The sequence below is a fragment of the Vulpes vulpes genome, chromosome X, assembly GCF_048418805.1.
Source record: "Vulpes vulpes isolate BD-2025 chromosome X, VulVul3, whole genome shotgun sequence".
In the NCBI taxonomy this organism is placed as follows: Eukaryota; Metazoa; Chordata; class Mammalia; order Carnivora; family Canidae; genus Vulpes; species Vulpes vulpes.
Window position 1 is genome coordinate 19,664,004 of NC_132796.1, and position 18,614 is coordinate 19,682,617.

The following is an 18,614-nucleotide window of genomic DNA, read 5'->3' on the forward strand; positions in this document are numbered from 1 at the left end:
CAAATGAATAAATAAAATCTTTTTTAAAAACCAAAATTATATTAGTTAAAAGTAGAAAAATGTTATAGTTTAATATCAAGTTACATGAAATGTGGTTATATATAAACTTTTATCTGGCTCCATGTGAAGTTTGAGCTTCATGTTCAGTTATTTTCTTACTTTGTATTTATACTAAATCAGAAAATTCAAATTCACAATTATACATTGCCAGAAATGGCAGCAAGTGTTTGGTAATTGAGTCAGAGACTTTTGTATGTTGGATTGAACAAGAATCCATAAATTGAGAAATTGAGAAGAATCCATAAATTGAATGGTTTCTTCCATTGAATGTTGCCTCCAGTTAAGTGGATGAGATATCAAACTCAAATTCTGCAAGGATGAATGTTTCGCCTTAGAAGAGTAGGTATCACTAGGGGCAGTACCACCCAAGGGTATGCTTTGAAAACTCCTGTGTGGCTAGTAAGGTTGTTGCAGTGATTGACAGGAACCCCCTGGCCAGGGATTAGTTAGTTGGGCAGAAACCAAGAATGTCATATGTCCTGCAGCGCATGTGACTTTCTTACAAGGATGAATTTTCCTACGTCTTATGTGATTTTCTTTCTTTTTTAAAATTTTTTTATTATTTTTTTTCTTATGTGATTTTCAAACATCCCCCTGGCCATTCATATGTATGAGAAACTTATTTGTAATTATCTGAACCTAAACCTGACCTCATTTTGCATGTAAATTCAATGTACTTTTTTCTCTTTCTAAAATTTATTTTTTTAAATATGAGATGCTTTTACAAATTTGCATGTCATTCTAGTGCAGGGGCCAAGCTTATCTTTTCTGTATAATTCCAATTTTAGTATATTGCTGCTGAAGTGAGCATAACTCAAAGTATTTTTTGCATGGTTTTAATATCCTGGAATTTTCCAGGAACGGAACTACTGTGTAAGTTGAAAAGAGTGTGTGTTGTTTTGTTTGGAACTTTCCCAAGAATGGCTTAATGTTTTAGAAAATCATGCCAGTGACATCAATGCCATTTATGGGCTGCGCTAGATATCTTCCATTTGCCCTTCCAGATTCACTCCACCCTCTCTACCTGCTCTGTGCCATGGGAGGTGGTATCAATAGGTTTCTTTGCCCTCCAGCTTCTGGTTAGGTTCACTCAATGGAAAGCATGGGCAGGAAACCTGGAAGGTGAAAGGAGAGTGAGGTGTGCCACTTGAAATGACCATCAGGAAGTGAATGTCGTTTCCATGGAAACATAAAATTGGATGTGACAACAGTATTCCAGTAGAAAATGGTAACGTTGTATATACATGATTGGATCCAAGCTGCTCAGAAGGCACAAGTAAAGTACATGAAGCTATGTTTTAAGCTCCCATGGTACTTGCTTCTATTGATTTACTTCTCCCTTTAACCCGCATTTATGACTTCCCAGAGAGTTATCTATGACTGGTTAACAAGAAAAAGCACAGGCCTGGTTTACACACAGTTTGCTGGCACCAGCTTAAAAATGGATCCATTCTAGTCCCTCAAAGGCAGTGGTGAAAGAAAATATTCCTAGGAGCAAAACTTTGAGCAAGACCTCTTATTGTCCACTTCATGCAGAAGGACAGATAGCCTGTTATCTCTCTGGGCACGCTTTTGTTAGAAGATACTATCCATCACAGCCCAGAGCATCACTGCGTGTTCTTGTTTTACATTCCTGGAACACAGGATCCAGACCGCTCTTTACCTGAGCCATTTCTCAGGGCTTTCTTCGTAGGGAGCTTCCTTGAGGGATGAGGTGATGTCTCCTTCTGAACAAATAGGAGGTTTTCTCTAAAAGATGTGAATTCCCTAAGGCCAATATTCCTCGGCAGCAATGCAAAACTACAAGATATAAACAGTGTGTCCACTGGGCCCCTCTGCATGGCCCCTGTGGGACTTGGGGAGTGGGGAACCCACATATATATGCTGATGATGCTCATACTGCTTACCATGCTGCTGGCATTCAGGAAATGATAACAGGCTAATTTGTTAGCTTGTAAGTAGGAGAAAAATCTCAAACCCCAACAAATGTTTATTATACACTTTGCAGTTAGTTTTATAAGCCTTTTGGATAGTATGTGACTTGTACCTGATTTGGTATTGAAGAACATAACTCAGAATTATTCCTCTGTAGTTTTGGTCCCTTAGGGAAAATTTTTGCCACTTTTATGTTAGAATGACGTATTTTTTTGTTTTGTTCAGGCAAAACTCTACTGCCAGAGGTGTCCCTGCACATCTGTTGGAAAAAACAGGTAAGTTTTAATAACTTCATGAAATTATTTAAAAAGGTTACATGGCAACAGTACTAAGGACTAGAGGTAAATGGATTGCCAATATAATAAATCAGAAATTCAGATATTGTCAGTTTCTTCTGTTTGCACTGTAGGACATTCCATGCTAACATTCCAATTGTTTATAATTCTATTTTGCCCTTTCCCTTTCCATAGTAAGTTTTAATCTTCCTAGATCTGTCTTTATTTCTTTCAGTTCTAAATAATGGAATTTCAGCATTTGGTCTGGAAAACCACAGGCTGTCCTAACTGCTGGTATAAGAAATCCCAGCAACAGAATAAGACGATTTTCTGGTTTCTTAATATGTCCTTGAAAATATTATTACTAACAAAGGGGTCTTGTAAGACATCTGGAACTCAAAAATTCTGGCTTGTTCTGTGAACGTAACTTCGGCCTTAAAAAGCCTGTAATTCTTTTTGTTTGTATTACCGAATAATGTGTTTCCCTGGTAATGATATTTAAATTGCCATCCCCATGTCCTAAAAGCTATGAATACCTATGAGCTTTCTTTAATAGCCAAGTTAATGGAAAATTTATGTGCACACAAAAACTTGTATGCAAATGTTTATAGCAGCTTTATTCATCAGAAACTATCTAATGTCCTTCAACAGGTGAATGGATAACAAACTAGCACAAGTGTACAGTGGAGTACTAGTCAGTGATAAGAAGGAAAGACCGACTGATTCACTCAACACAAATGAATCGTTTTTCTTAGTGGTAAAATATATATAACATAAACATGGATGAATCGTAAATGTATTTTGCCAAGTGAAGGAAGCCAGATTCTAAGACCCAGAAGTATTGTATAGTGCCATTCTTAAGACATTGTGGAAAAGGCAAAACTATAGGGAGATGTATTAGTTTCCTATTGCTGCTGTAAAAAAATTACCACAAACTTGGTGCCTTACAACAGCACCAATTTATTCTCTTAGAGTTCTGGAGGCCAGAAGTAAAAAAATCAGTTTCATTAGACTAAAGTCAAGGTATTGTAGGACTGGTTCCTATTGGAGGCTCTAAGGGAGGATTCATTTCCATGACTTTTCTGGGTTCTAGAGGCTGCCTGTATTACTTAGCTTGTGACTCCTGCCTCACAACACTCCAACCTCGTGCTTCCATCTTCATGTCTCCTACTACCTCCTTTGTCTTGCTGCTCTCTTTTAAGGACCTCTGTGATTATTTAGGACTCACCTGGATAACCCAAGATGATCTCCCCTTCACAAAATTCTTAATCACATCTGCAAAGTCCCTTTTGCCATGTGATGTAATATTCACAGGTTGGAGGGATTAGAACTTGGATATTTTTTCAGGTCATTATTCGGTCTACCATAAGACGGAAAGTAGAGCAGTAATTGCCAGGGATTGTGGGAGAAGGAAGGTTGAAATATACAATGGGCTCTACAAGAGTGGTGTAGATATGTATGACTCCACAGTTGTCAAAAACCCACAGAATGTTACGCCACCAAGAATGAACTTTACTGTTCGCAAAATTTTAAAAATTAATATGATTGTCCATGATCTTGGGATGGAGTGCAGTGTGTGACAAAAGAACCTAATTGTATTAAAATTGTATGGCATAACTTCACTGAAGAGGGTAGGGGGGAATGTTAAAAAACTGTGAAAAACTTTTTTTTTTTTTAAGTTTATGGACACAGAGATTACATTGGTGGTTGCCAGAGGAGGGGGTGAGGTGTAGGAAAAATGGGTGAAGGGAGTCAAAAGATGCAAACTTCCAGTTATAAAATAAATAAGTCATGATGATGTAATGTACAGCATGGTGACTACAGTTAATAGTACTATATTGCATATTTGAATGTTGCTAAGAGAGGAAGTCTAAAGTTCTCATCACAAGAAATGTGTGTATGGTGGCAGATATTAACTGGACTTATTGTGGTGATCATTTTGCAGGATATACAAATATTGAATCATTATGTTGTACACCTATAACTAATATAATGTTGTATGTCAATTATACCTCAATTTAAAATAAGAAAATGGTATTTTGATAAGATAATATAAGGCTAACAATAAAAAGAACTATACATAAGTGTACTCTAGTTGGTAGATATATACAGAAATATAGATATGTACATATACATAAGGTAGTATACTTACATATATTTTCTGGCTCTGGCTTCTGAAATGGTCTAGAAGCAGTGATACCCCAGTAGCAATGAGTATACCTAGCACCCAGGTCTTTGTTGCTAAATATTATTCTCCAATAAATGGAACCAGGGTTCCTTAAAGAAATGGCTGATTCTAGGGTTGGAGCAAGGAAGATATAGGATGAGTGCAGAACATCTTTTAGGACTAGAAGAGGACAATAAGAGCCTGCACTTGGCCTCTCCAGACCCCTGCTGTGAATCATATGCTGTGATGTATATTCCGACTTTTGTGCTGTTGATGTAGCATGTACCTTCCCTATAATAAACTGTATATTTGTAAGCCATGTCATTTGGGTTCTGTAAGTCTTCTTTAGCATTTGAACCTACTTACATGCCACTATTCGTACAGCTATATATACTCAGTTTTTGTAAATGCTACATGATACTAGGGAAAAAAGCCAGTATATTATCTAGTATTCAATACATGTTTCTTTGCAGGAAGCTATTAAATAAGACTTATTAATCATACTATTAAGTGATACTCTATCCTCCTTCATATTTTGGTTTTACAAATTCCAATGTCATTTTTAAATGTCAAATTGTACTAATGTAAGTATTTTCATCTTTGATTTCTCTTCATTTGCATTTATTTTATATATTCTCCTTCCTTTACATTAATCTTTTTGTTTCATTTTGTGTTTCATCTAAATAACATAAAATGGAATTCTTAGTCCAATTTGTGAATCCTAATTTTAGTTTATTTTTATCTTTTTATTTTTTAAAATTTTAGTTTTGAGTAATCTTTACACCCCTTGCTCTACCAACTGAGCTAGCCAGGTGCCCCTGTGAATCTTAATTTTTTTCTTTTTGAATCTTAATTTTTAATAGGGGAGTAGATTCCAATGTATTTATCATGATAACTAATACATTTTTTTATTATTCATGTCATATTTTTATGCTATTTTAAAAGATTCATTTATTTGAGAGAGAGAGTACAAGGAGGAAGGGTAGAGAGAACCTCAAATGGACTGTGCTGAGTGCGAAGCCCAATGTGGGTCTTTAGTTTCACAATCCTGAGATCACAAGCTAAGCCAAAACCCAGAGTCAGATGCTTAACCAACTATGCCACCCAGGCATTCCTTTTTATTCTATCTTTAATGTTTCCTTATTTTTTAAATTTCTTTTTCCCTTTTGAGTGATTGCTTTTATCTTCTTCATTTCTTTAGAATCCATATATACTCCTTTTGATACTGGTAAGTATGACCTTTCAGTTTTTCAAAAGCATTCTGTAGGTAATGTACACAGTATGTATGTCTGTATTATTTTAATTCCAGTATAGTTAACATAGTGTTATATTAGTTTCAGATATACAATATAATGATTCAGCAATTCTGTACATTACTGAGTGCTCATCATGATAAGTGTACTCTTTTTTATTTTTATTTTTATTTTTTTTTAATTTTTTTTTTTATTATTTATTTATGATAGTCACAGAGAGAGAGAGAGAGGCAGAGACACAGGCAGAGGGAGAAGCAGGCTCCATGCACCGGGAGCCCGATGTGGGATTCGATCCCGGGTCTCCAGGATCGCGCCCTGGGCCAAAGGCAGGCGCCGAACCGCTGCGCCACCCAGGGATCCCCAGTGTACTCTTTTTTAAAAAAAAGATTTATTCATGAGAGACAGAGAGGGAGGCAGAGACATAGGCAGAGGGAGAAGCAGGCTCATGCTAGGAGCCCAATGCACAAGGGAGCCCAATGTGGGACTCGATCCCAGGACTCCAGGATCACGCTTAACCGCTGAGCCACACAGGCATCCTGATAGGTGTACTCTTAATCCCCTTCACCTATTTCACCCATCTCACCACCCACCTCTCCTCTGGTAACCATCAGTTTGTTCTCTATAGTTAAAAGTCTGCTTTTTGGCTTGTCTCTCTTTTTTTTTCTTTGTTCCTTTGTTTTCTTAAGTTCTACATAATGAGTGAAATCATATGGTATTTAAAAGTTTGGAACGCTTCACGAATTTGTGTGTCATCCTTGCGCAGGGACCATGCTAATTTCTGTATCATTCCAATTTTAGTATTTGTACTGCTGAAGCAACTAGAATGTACACAGTATTTTAACAGCAAGAAAGCTGTCAACAACTGTTAGGGTCATGTCAGAAAGACTTAGGAGCCAACCTAAAGAATTTCCCCCAGTCACAGTTGGCATAATTTGAGCATCAGTAAAAATAATTGCAGTGGATTGAAACACCTGGGGTATGTTTGAATCATGAGTTTACAATGCTACCAAACTTATTTTTCTCCTTAAAAAAAAAAAAACTGATTGAAGTATGGACTTCCAAAATGGTGGGGTGAGATTAGTAGACACTTTCCCCAGAGAAACAAGTATTTAACTGGTGAAAAGTATTTTAGAAACCCAACCATTTAAAGTCTCTGGGATTGTCCTAAGAACATACAGCAAACACAGAAACATTTATCCAAGAAAATTTACCAGTAAATCTTAATAAGAGCAATGAACTTGTTACTTAAATGGGAGTCTGGTGACATCTGAACCACAAACTGCTTTCTACTTCTCAGCTCAGTCTGATGGAATCTACTTGTGTAAGATGCAGCCAAAGAGATGGGACTCCATTTCCTCTCAGCTCCCAGTCTAGGGCTATGGTTTCACTCCAGGAAGGGCAGGCCATCAGCATCTTTCATCACCTCAACTCCATGTTGCAGAAGCTATAGCCAGGCAGGTTCAAGGCAGAGGATTGGAGGTCCCATTCCTGTCCAGCCTCCACTGTGGGACAGAAGTTCTACTGCATGTGCAGCAGGCTGTAGTACTGGGACGTCATCACTCCTGCTCCAGCTTGCTCACATGGCAGAGGTTCCATATCCAGAGGAGCAGGACAAGAGGGGTAGGGGCCATTATCCCCAGAAGAGAGACTCTCTCTCTTTCTTCCAGGGGGACTGGGCTGCGATGACCTGAGCCCAGAGCTGCCTATGCCCATCTAGAAGAAGCCTGTCTCCTCCAGCATGGGCTGGAAGAGAGCTGAGGCAGCCAGAGAGCAGAGGGGTCCTGACCAAACCGTTGGACTTCCTGAATCCAGTCCACTTGAAGATGCGCATCACCACTTTATTGGGATGCCATGAGGTTTAGATGAGAGAACTCAGGGAAAGCACCAAGGAGCGTGCAGAACACAAGGTGAGCCCTCAATAAATGATGAGTTTTTCTCCTGTCTTAGTGATCGCAGGGGTTTTTGTAATGAAAAGTTGTCCTTAAAAATCGTTGCCCCACTGTGTGGATGTGCGGGTGGGCGATTTTCCCTGAGGCGGGGTGAGTTCTTTCAGTCTGCAGATAGAGATGTGTCTCAGGCTGAGGAAAACCTTTTTCCAGAAGATCTTTCGTTATGGCCTCTGTTGGCCAGGAGCAGCAAGTACCTGTGTGTTGGTGTTGGCTCTCTGTTCTCCGTGTCTACCATCTCTCTCCTCCCCCTCTGAATGTTGAGCTCCCGGGGGGCGTGGACACAGGTGATGGTATTCATCTCCATAGTGGTTGCCCCTGGCTCTTCCCCCCTGCTCTTGGGCCACAGGAGACCCAGGCAAGGCCTCAGAGCCACTGGCCCGGAGGCGTGGCCTGGGAGCTTGTAGGAAATGGGCAGTCCTGGCCCTGCTGCCACAGAGGAGTGGGTTCACAGCAATCCTGGGTTGTTGGGGCGGGGAGGGGGGGGGGGATTGTGTGCACATTAAATTCCAGAAGCTCTGCTCCAGAGCACAGGCGGTCTGTAACCCTTTTATTCGTGATCCATTTTATCTGGCTACTCACAGGGTTGTTCTTTACAGTGAAGGCTGTCCCAGACTCCTCACCAGATTAGACCATGCCATCCATGCTCTGACTCTACTTCTCATTTCATTCTCGTGTGAATTTTCCCTCAACATAGTGTCATTACCATAAAGTGGGGACTCCATTGCTGGCCACCTGAGTCTTACGGGCACAATTCACACTTGATTGAAACCTTAATTTCAGTCAGATTCCTGCTGTGTCCTTGGCTTCCTTCACCTTTTCAAGAATTACGAAACTTTCCACATTTCTGCCAGCTGCTCCTTCCTGTTTTGTTCTCAATTTGGGGTGTTTGTTTCTATTTGCTTTATGTCTGTGTGCAAAAACAAGCAAAAAACATTTGTGGTTCATATAAACATAGAACACAATTCAAATTTGTTCCATATGAGATTCTCTGATGAGGAATTCTTACATTCTGTAATTGGTGAGAATATTTTTGCTTTAAACTGTAATGTTGAATTATCACTTCTTTTAGCATATTTATTTAATGTATTTTGGGGTGAAAAGTCATTATATCATTAAAAAGGAGTCTTTGTTCAAAATGTGGCAGATTTTTCAAGAGCTGCTTTAGCAAATGTTGCTAACTGAAAGATCGTTCTGTAAGGTAGTTATGTTCTTGGCAAAAATTAAAAAGTATGAGCACATCAAGAGTTAGCCAAGAAATGGAGATTTGGGAATTCTCTTCTTCTGCTGGAAGGAATATATATTAGGATAGTCATTTTGGAGAGTTATATTGAAAATCTGCCATCTCCAGCAATTTTACTTCTTTATACTCCAAGAGAAACTCTTATAAATATGGGCAAAGAGGTATTTACCAGGATGTACTAATGTTTCTTGAAGTATATTGCTGTGTGGCCCAGTTATCTATGTATCATGTGGGCTCCTGGTTAAATTGCAGATTCCTTAGCTCTATCCCATACCTACTAAAAATTAGAATTTCTAGGAATTGAGACCCAGCAATCTACATCTTTAGCAAGATATTCCCTTGCAAATTTGAAAACCATTGTTGTTTTCTTAATTATAAGTAGTCTAGTTTTATTTATTTCATTGTTTAATTATGCGAACTGTTTTGAAAATAAGTACTGTTATATGGTCCACAGAAAAGTAGGAGGGAGGCAATTGAATATATTGAATATAATGCTTGCCCCACTCCAAAGATTCTGTGAAATGTAAAGGTAATTTTTTCTTTGTATGTTTATTTTTGTTTGTTTTTTAAACTTGCTATGGAAAATTTCAAGTATATACACAATGAGAATAATGCATCAAACCCCAATGTGCCCATCATCCAGAATCAATGTTTGTTCCTTTATGGCCAATTTTGTTTCATTTATATCCCCCACCCACTTCACCCTCAAACCCCATACTTCCCTCAACTTTTCCCTTATTATTTTGAAGGCCATCTCTGATAGCATACCATTCTCTTTATTGAAGTAAAGTTGACATACAGTATTATATTAGTTTTAGTTGTAAAACATAGTGATTCAACAATTCTGTACATTATGAAATGCTCACCACAAAAAGTTTGTCACATACCACAAAAAGGGGTATACACCTACCACCTTACCATATTATTATAGTATTATTGACTGTATTCCTTGTGTTGTACTTTTCATCTCTGTGACTTATTTTATAACTGGAAGTTTTACCTCTTAATCCCCTTCACCTATTATGCCCATGCCCTGACCCACTTCCTCTCTGGCAACTACCAGTTTGTTCTCTATCATTTATGAGTCTCTTTCTGTTTTTGTTTGTTCATTTGTTTTGTTCTTAGATTATATCTATAAGCTAAATCATGTGGTATTTATTTTTCTCTGTCTCACTTATTTCACTTAATACAATACCCTCTAGGGCAGCCCGGGTTGCTCAGTGGTTTAGCGCCTCCCTTCGGCCCAGGACGTAATCCTGGAGTCCTGGGATCGAGTCCCACATCAGGCTCCCTGCATGGAGCCTGCTTCTCCCTCTGCCTGTGTCTCTGCCTCTCTCTCTCTCTCTCATGAATAAATAAATAAAATCTTAAAAAAAAAATACAATACCCTCTAGGTCCATCCATGTTGCTGCAATGGCAAGATCTCATACTTTTTTACAACTAATATTCTGTGATCTATCTATCTCCTACATCTTCTTTATCTTTTGATCTATCAATGGACACTCAGGTTGCTTCCATATCTTGACTATTATAAATAATGCTGCAGGGGCGCCTGGCTGGCTCAGTCAGTGGAGCATATGACTCTTAATCTTGTGGTCATGAATTCAAGCCCCATATTGGCATAGAGCTTACTTAAAACAAATAAGTAAAATGTTTTAAAATTTTTAAATAAATAAATAATGCTACATTAAATATAGAGGTGCATATATCTTTTCAAATAATGTCTTTGTTTTCTTTAGGTAGATACCCAGAAGTGGAATTACTGGATCATATGGCAGTTCTATTTTTATTTTTTTGAGAAACCTCCATCCTGTTTGTCACAGTGGTTGCACTAATTCACATTCCCACCAACAGGGCACAGAAGTGTTCCCTTTTCTCCATGTCCTTACCAACATTTGTTATTTCTTGTCTTTTTGATACTAGCCATTCTGATAGATATAAGGTATCTCATTGTGGTTTTGATTTGCATTTCCCTGATGATTAGTGATGTGGAACATCTTTTCATGTGGCTGTTGGCCATCTGTATGTCTTCTTTGGAAAAATGTCTATTTGGTTCCTCTGTCCATTTTTTAAAAGGATTTTTTTTTTGGTGTTGAGTTGTATAAGTTTTTTTTTTTTTTATCTTTTGGATATTAACCCTTTATCAGGTATATCATTTGCAAGTATCTTCTTTCATTCATTTGGATGCCTTTTTGTTTTGTTGAAGGTTTCGTCTGCTGTGCAAAAATTTTTTATTTTGTTATAGTCCCAATAGTTTATTTTTTATTTTGTTTCCCTCGCTTCAGGAGATAAATCTGTAAGTATGCTGCTAAAGCTGAGGTTGAAAAACAGAGGTTGAAGAGATTGTTATCTATATTTTCTTTTAAAAGTTTTATTGTTTTAGGTCTTACATTTAGGTCTTTGGCCCATTTTGAGTTTATTTTTTGTGCATGGTGTAAATAAGTGGTCCAGTTTCATTCTTTTGCATGTAGCTGTCCAGTTTTCCCAGCACTGTTTACTGAAGAGATTGTCTTTCCCCCATTTTATATGCTTGCCCCCTTTGTCTTAGATTAATTGACCATATAAGCATGGATTTATTTCTGAGCTCTCTATCCTGTTCCATTGATCTGTATGTCTTTTTTTTGGTGCTAGTACCATACTGTTTTGATTACTACAGCTTTGTAGTACAGTTTGAAATCTGGGATTATGATACCTCCAGTTTTGTTCTTTCTCAGAATTGGTTTGGCTATTTAGGATCTTTTGTGGTTCAATACAAATTTTAGGATTATTTGATCTAGTTCTGTAAAAAATGCTATTGGTTTTTTGGTAGAGATTGCACTGAATTTGTAGATTGCTTTAGGTAGTATCAACATTTTAATATTAATTCTTCCAATCCATAAGTACAATATATCTTTCCATTAGTTTGTATCATCTTCAGTTTCTTTTATCAGTGTCTTCTAGTTTTAGGTCTTTCATCAACGGCCTATCATTTTATCTGTAAATATTTTCATAATGTATCTCTAAAAGATAAGGATTCTTTTTAAGAAATAATCACATCTTCATTACACTTAAACCAATTTAACAATAAATTGTTTATGTCAGCATATATCCAGTTCATATTGACAACAATCCAGTGTTCACATGTCTCTGTCTCATTTTTTTATACTTGTTTGTTTAAACCAAGATTGAAATAAAGGTCATACATTGTACTCGATTAATATCTTTTAAATCTTTTAAAAAAGATTTTATTTATATATTTGACAGAGAAAGAGAGAACAAAAGTAGGCAGAGCGGCAGTCTGAGGGAGAGAGAGAAGCAGGCTCCCCACTGAGCAGAGAGCCTGATATGGGGCTCCATCCCAGGACCCTGGAATCATGACCTGAGCCAAAGGCAGATGCTTACCAGACTAAGCCACCCAGTGCTCCCTTTTAAGTCTTTTCTTATCTATTGGTTTCCCCTCAAATTTTTTGCTATAGTTTATTTGTTGAAGAAAGCAGGTCCTATCGTGTTTCCCATCATCTGAATTTTGTTGATTCTCTGTAGTTTCATTGATATGTTTCTCTGTTCCCTGTATTTCCTGTAAATTGGCAGTTAGAGCTAAAGAGTTGATTAGGTTCAAGTTTGATTTTTTTAGTTGATAGCTTTGTGTACTTTCATCATGAGGCATATGTCTAGTTGTCACTCTGGTTAGCAGCCATTGCTGATTGTTGCTTAGATCCATTAATTCATCTGGGGTTGCAAAATGGTGATATTCTAATTCCATCAAGGCTTCTTCATGTATTTGTGGAATTATTAAAAGAAAATTCCCTTCATCAGCTATTTGTTTAGTCTGAGGAACAGGTCATACAGGATCAGTGCTTCATCTTTCCCTTCACTAGTTTTCAAAACAGTGAGTTGGTTCTCTACCATTTTGCAAAGGTGATCACTTTTAAAATTCAAAATATAATACACATACCATAAAATTCACTCAATTGTACAATTCACTAGTTTCTAGTATATTAACAAAGCTGTGCAATCGATCATTTTTAAAAGTGTCATTATAAACTCACAAACATACTTGGTGAGTTTCATTTCACAGCAGTTATTCTTTTGACATTCAAATTTTTTCATCTTTAGCCAACTAGAGCCTCTTTAAACTGGCTTTAAGACCCCTGAGACCTTTTGACACACCCCTAGTAATTTTGACATTTTCCTTTCTTGCTTTCTGTTATGAGGAGATATTCCTGGTTCACTATGTACTTTTCTGCTCCAGCCTAGGAATCAGTCATTTCTTCCAGAAACCCTGGTTCTATTAGTGGAAAATTGTATATAGAGGCTTCAGTCTGGTCACCCGACAGGTCATTGTTTCTAGGCCTCACATATCGATTTTCACCTTTTTAGTGGAGCTAATTTGTTTGCTGTGTTCTATGATTTATAATCCATGAGAATTTGGCTATTGGTGACTTTCAGGAACTAAACAATGTCTTATTCAACTAATGACTTGTGTGAAAAAATACTGTTTGAAAATCACCTAATTGTCAGTCACTGTTTATTTTAAAATTATTTCCCTTGGGGAGGGTGTGTGGCTTAAAGGCTCAGATTAAAAATTCTTACTTGACATTAATTATAGCCAGCTGAATTCCAACATGATGCAACTTGCTCATGTTAAGATAAGTATGACTTAAGTATCAAGTATCAGATAAATGGTTCATTTTTATAGGGCATGCTTAGTTCAATAAAACTAGGGCCTTTCTAGGGGAAAATGAATATTTTTCAATCTTTGGGATATGAAATAATGAATTACCACAACTTCATTCAAGAAGGTCTCTATTTTCTAAGGCAGTAATTTATGGTTTCCCATTTGGATTTTCATCAGTCGGTGATGTGGAGTGAAAATCAACAGCTTCTTTTCTTCTTCTTTTTTTTTTAACAGCTTCTTTTCTGACTAATCTTTCTCTGGAAAAGTGATTGAAAAGCCTCGTATTATTTCTGGCTCAAGGACCTATAAACATGTCAGAGATTTTAGTTAAGTTATTAAAACACTGTCAAAACCTTGAGTAGATGCTTTTAACTATCTGATATACATTAACAGCTCTGAAGAAACAAATAAATTTTAGCACATAACCCAAACCCATCTAACTGCATTGAAACCATCTATCCTGTATTCACAGCATATACCTTTGAAATATTCTGTTCTCCATCTACCTAAATAAAATTTCCTTTTATTGTGTGCTTATTTAAGCAAGAAAATGAAAGCACTTAAGAATGTTTTTATTCTGCCACACACAGCCTCCTTATTCGCAGTTCCCAAGGGCAAGCACCACATCTTTTGACTCTCTGTGCCCAGAATTCTATAGGTCCCAGATACGAAAACAGTGAACAAAAAGTATCAATGCAAGATAGGCTGTTCTTCAAGTGCCACGTTGTCAGGTCCTGAATCACTCAGTGCTTGATCACCAAATGCTTTCATTGATGTTAGGTGTCCTCTAGCTCCAACTATGAACATTTTCATCAACTATGTTTTGTATGTTATTATAACACTGAACAATTTCTGATCTCTGCTGTTTATACTTTCTTTGCTCCTTCATTTTGAGTATTTTATATTCAGTGTACTTCTAGTAAAATGATTTTTATCATGCAGTGTTGTTTATGGCCTTCTATAAATGGATTTGAAGTACAAGTTACTTTCCCTTTTTTGACAACTTAAAAGAAGTATAGTTGAGCTCATCTGTACAATCATCTGTAGGGTATTTGTTGTACTGCAATGAAGTTTTATCTAATGTAATTAACAGAACTAGGCCATTGTTTCCTTGTTTCCCAACAATTTAACAGTCTCTTTTGCATGAAAAGTAATGGCACAGGGCTCTTGAAAAGTCTGAAGACCTAAACTACTTCTGGACTTCTAAATTGAGGAAACATCTTTTTCATTTATAATCCTTGATACTCTTTTGTAGTGCTTTCTACTGGTGTACTTAGAAGTATTTGATGGTAATGATGGAAGAACTAACAAGAATGCTGACATTAGGTTTTTGTATTCATGCTGCTTATAGCTGCATGGTGATGAGACCCCATTCTTGACATACCATAGCATTAAATGGAGGCCATTGGAAAGTACTTAAAATACTGGTTATCAATTTTTTGAAATTATATTAGTGCACACACAAGCTATTTCTCATTTTTTTACTTGACAAAAGTTAGCTTTATTTACCTTTCTGTGAATACAGTCTGTATCACAACAATGTAATGCAATTTTCTAGACATGGCAAAGACATGTTGTCATTCTTTCTCAAAAATGAAAGGAAATTTAATCTCTTGCAAAAAATTAAAGGTAAAGCCTGGAAGGGAAAATTATCATCCAGTACGTCCTTTGAGATTTCTTGTTATTATACCTTTGTTTTTCCTTCTTGAAAGCATTTTATAACTGTAAAATGTCTGAGGGAGTGGACAATTTGCATTCTGGGAGTTTTAAAAAGTTATGACAGGAACCTAAATACATGGCCTCTGTATTTAAAGAGACTTCACATCAATATGCTATTTGCTTTATAACCTTTGTGTTCTTCACTGTTTAAAAATCTTTTTAGTGAATTAAAGAAAGAAAACATGTCAGATTCTGGACTAATATAAGGATTACATCGTTTAAGGTTTAACTAGTAACTTAGTTTGGGTCCCAAGTTCAGTATGGAAAGAGTGTAAAAATTTAATGGAAACACAATTACACATTTTTGGAGTTGATAGATGCTTGTTTATCAAATACGTATTTTTCTTTTTCTCCTAAGTCTTTTTAAACTTTAAAAGGCTTAGTTTGTAAAAAAAATCCATACCCACTTCTGCTACCTCTCTATATTACAAACTGTGAAAAATTCATTATTTATGAAACAATTACACAAGACTTAAATTTCATAGGCTCCCAAACTCTGAAATACAGATATATAGAAAATATACATTAAAAAATCCTGTTCATTGCGATGTGCGAAACCAGTTTGAAAAGGTAACCCTTTTCCTCATCTTTGTATCCTGCAAACTAATAAAATAAGTTAGGTTCTCTGACTGAATGCTTGTTTAAAAAAAAATTAAACGGTTTGGTAGTAGCTGTAGGATAACCCTTCTCCCCCTTCTCTGTGCCCACACACCCATTTAGACTGGCAAGCCTATTTTCATTTATTTCAAAGATTTTTTTTCTTTCTTTTTTTTTAAGCGAAGGCAGTGGACGGCGGGGATTGCTAAATTTATCTTCTCCAGCCACAGGGATGAAGAAAACACATTTACTGCGGGCGGGGGTCTGAGGGCCTGCAAACAACTCGAGCAGGCGCCTCGGCCAAGACAGGCGCGGAGAGGCGGTAGGTCTCCGGGGAGGGCCCGGGGGGCGGCCGAGGCCCACGGGAGATGGTGGGGGGCGGCCAGGCCGGGTCGGGTGCCGGCCGCCTGCCTCTCCACGGGGTCGACGGACCGCGGCCCCGCGCGGGCTTTACGGCCGAGGCGGCGGCAGCGGCGTGTATGTAGCGGCGGCGGCTGCGGCGGCGGGCGGGAGCGCGGAGGAGGTGGAAAGAAGGGGGGCGCTGTCACGGAGACTCCGGCCGCCGGAGACCCCGCCACAGCAAGGCCACTGGGCTCCCCGGTCGCGGAGCGTGAGCGGCGCCGACCCGGGGCGCCAAGGGGACACACCGGGCGGAGGAGGGGGCCTATCTACCCTTCCGCATTTTCCTGGGTCTCTCTCCCGGGCGGTGACGTGACGTGCTGACGGCGGGCCCGTGCCGGGGAGCTGGGCCGCTTTTTGTCAGCTCCGAGCTCGGCCCCTCCTCCCTCCCTCCGCCCGCCCCACCAGCCGGAGCCCGGCCCAGTGCTCCAGAGAAAGGCCGGCCTGCAGCACCCGCCACCGTCGCCGACCGCCCGCACGCCCGTCCGGTGAGTTCCGGGCGCCGCCGCGGCCGTGGGGCCTAGCGCGCGCGCAGCGGCCTGGTCCCGGCCTGGTCGGCGGCCCGCGAGGCGCCCTTCCGCGCTAGGCCGGGCGGTGCGGCGCGTGGCGCCGAGCAGGCCCCGAGGAGGCCGCAGTTAGGCCCGGGGAGGAGCCCGGCTGCCCCGAGCGGCGGCGGAGGCGCGCTCCGTGAACGGGCGGGGGTTGGGGGAGGGTCGCCCGGTGGCCCGGGAGGCGGCGGAGGGGCGTCGGGTCGGCGCCGCGGCCTGCCCGGGGCACCGCGCGGGGGCGAGGCCTGGCAAGAAGGCGAAGGCTGCAGGCGTGAGGTGAAGGCCGCAGGCCGGCCGGGCCGATTTTCGCTATGTAAATATCGGCGAGGGGGGGAGGGACGGGGGACAAGATGGCGGCGGCTCGGCGCCTGCTGCAGGGAACGATTGAGGGGGTTGTCGGGAGGGGGAGCCGCCATCTTGAAGGCGGCGTCTGAAGAGAAAATTCCGCTACAGCCCGTGAGGGGGGGTCGGAGAGCGGGCGGCGGCGGCGGCTCCGGTGACGGGCCCCCGAGGCCCGGCACGGCAGCCTGTGCGCGCGGAGGGGGCGTGCTTGCTCCCCACAGCGGCCATTGCCCTTGCCGCCATGATGGGCGCTCAGGCTCTAGGCGCTCGGCGGCAGCGCCACCTTGCTGCCCTGCCTCCCGCAGCCCCGTGACTGGCTGCTGCTTCCGCTGCATTTTAACTGAGCTGCCGCAGGCGGCCATCTCGTCCCTGGGCGTCCCTGGCCCTGCGCCTTTCTCCCGCTCCTGGAGCAACCCGAGGGATGTCGGGACGGGTGGCAGCCCAGGCATCTGGGCTCGCTACGGCAAATGGAACCCCACGACATTTTATTTTTACTCCACGTCGTACGTGGCTATTATGGTGCCCTCGATGCAGTTTTGCAGCACTCCCTGCTTTCTCTAGTACCCGAATAAAGAAATAAAAAATAAAATTCGATAGGAACAGTTCTCATCACGCTTTTATCCAACGGGGGGAAAAGTGTAATTTGCACAACACGAAAACAGAGCAATAAATTTTTTAAGGAGTCTTTTGAACTCATTTATTTGAAAGCAACTTTCTAGAAAAGGTCCATTTAAGCTATTAGTGATCTGTTGGTATTAACTTTTTTTTTTTTTTTGAGGAGTAAGGAGGTCAAAAAGTTTTTTTATTTCCTTAGTGGTGTATTTATTCAACTGCTTGCCATGGTTTTTTTAAGTTTATTTGATTTGAAAAATTCTTAGGTGGCATTCCGTCCCTGAGAGGACTTTTGATTGCACACTGCAGAACTCCCCTGTAAACTTGGAACCCAGTGTTAGCGATGCACTGTGCTCGCTGATAAAGATTAGAAAGGTTCTTGTGATGCAGACGGTGGCTGCAAGAAGTTCGTTGTTCAGAGGCGGAGGAGTCCTGGTGAATTGCACTCAAGTGCTGCGGGGGAAAAAAGGTACAGCCAATTACGGGGGTTCCAGAGGAAGGCAGAGTTTCCATTTGGAGCGTGAGGAAAGGTTTCCTGAAGTAGGTGACATTTTTGAGGTTACTTCAGGATGGGGAGGGGGGCTTTGTTAAAGCAGAGGTAGCGGGTGAGGAAAGGGCATTTCAAGGGTGAAGTTTCTTCACAAAGTAGCAAGTATTTGAGAAAAACAAACCAGCCAGTATTTGTAGTTTGGCAGGAGTCGATGGTGAAGGTAGGGGGGTGATGAGATTTCTTGCTAGAGAAGGTGCAAGAGTTTGCTTGCCAGGTGGAGGGGCTTATACGTTGGGGGTGGCCAGGGCAGCCCTTGCGTAGAAGGATGATAATACACCTGAGCTGGGCTTTATATTCACTTAGCAGTTCCA

The 18,614-nt window shown here is 40.3% G+C and overlaps 1 protein-coding gene, 1 non-coding gene and 1 pseudogene across 8 annotated transcripts in view; 1 reads left to right on the forward strand and 2 right to left on the reverse strand.

The window, feature by feature from the left end:
* The window catches only part of ZFX (zinc finger protein X-linked), a 94,924-nt gene that overhangs the window by 20,453 nt on the left and 55,857 nt on the right, over positions 1 to 18,614 (forward strand). The window contains exon 2 of one of the 7 annotated variants that reach the window (XM_072744492.1): positions 2,221 to 2,270. The gene's annotated coding sequence lies outside the window, so the exon portion shown is untranslated. Of the gene's footprint in view, positions 1 to 2,220; positions 2,271 to 15,963; positions 16,175 to 16,304; positions 16,740 to 17,093; positions 17,113 to 17,273; positions 18,223 to 18,614 lie in introns of those variants that run through there. The other 6 variants (XM_072744496.1, XM_072744489.1, XM_072744488.1 and 3 more) reach the window with 6 other exon arrangements.
* Positions 765 to 870, reverse strand: LOC112919163 (U6 spliceosomal RNA). Its single transcript, XR_003234830.1, has one exon. It is a non-coding gene; the product is annotated as a U6 spliceosomal RNA (small nuclear RNA).
* On the reverse strand, positions 6,409 to 6,508 carry LOC112919159 (U6 spliceosomal RNA; annotated as a pseudogene).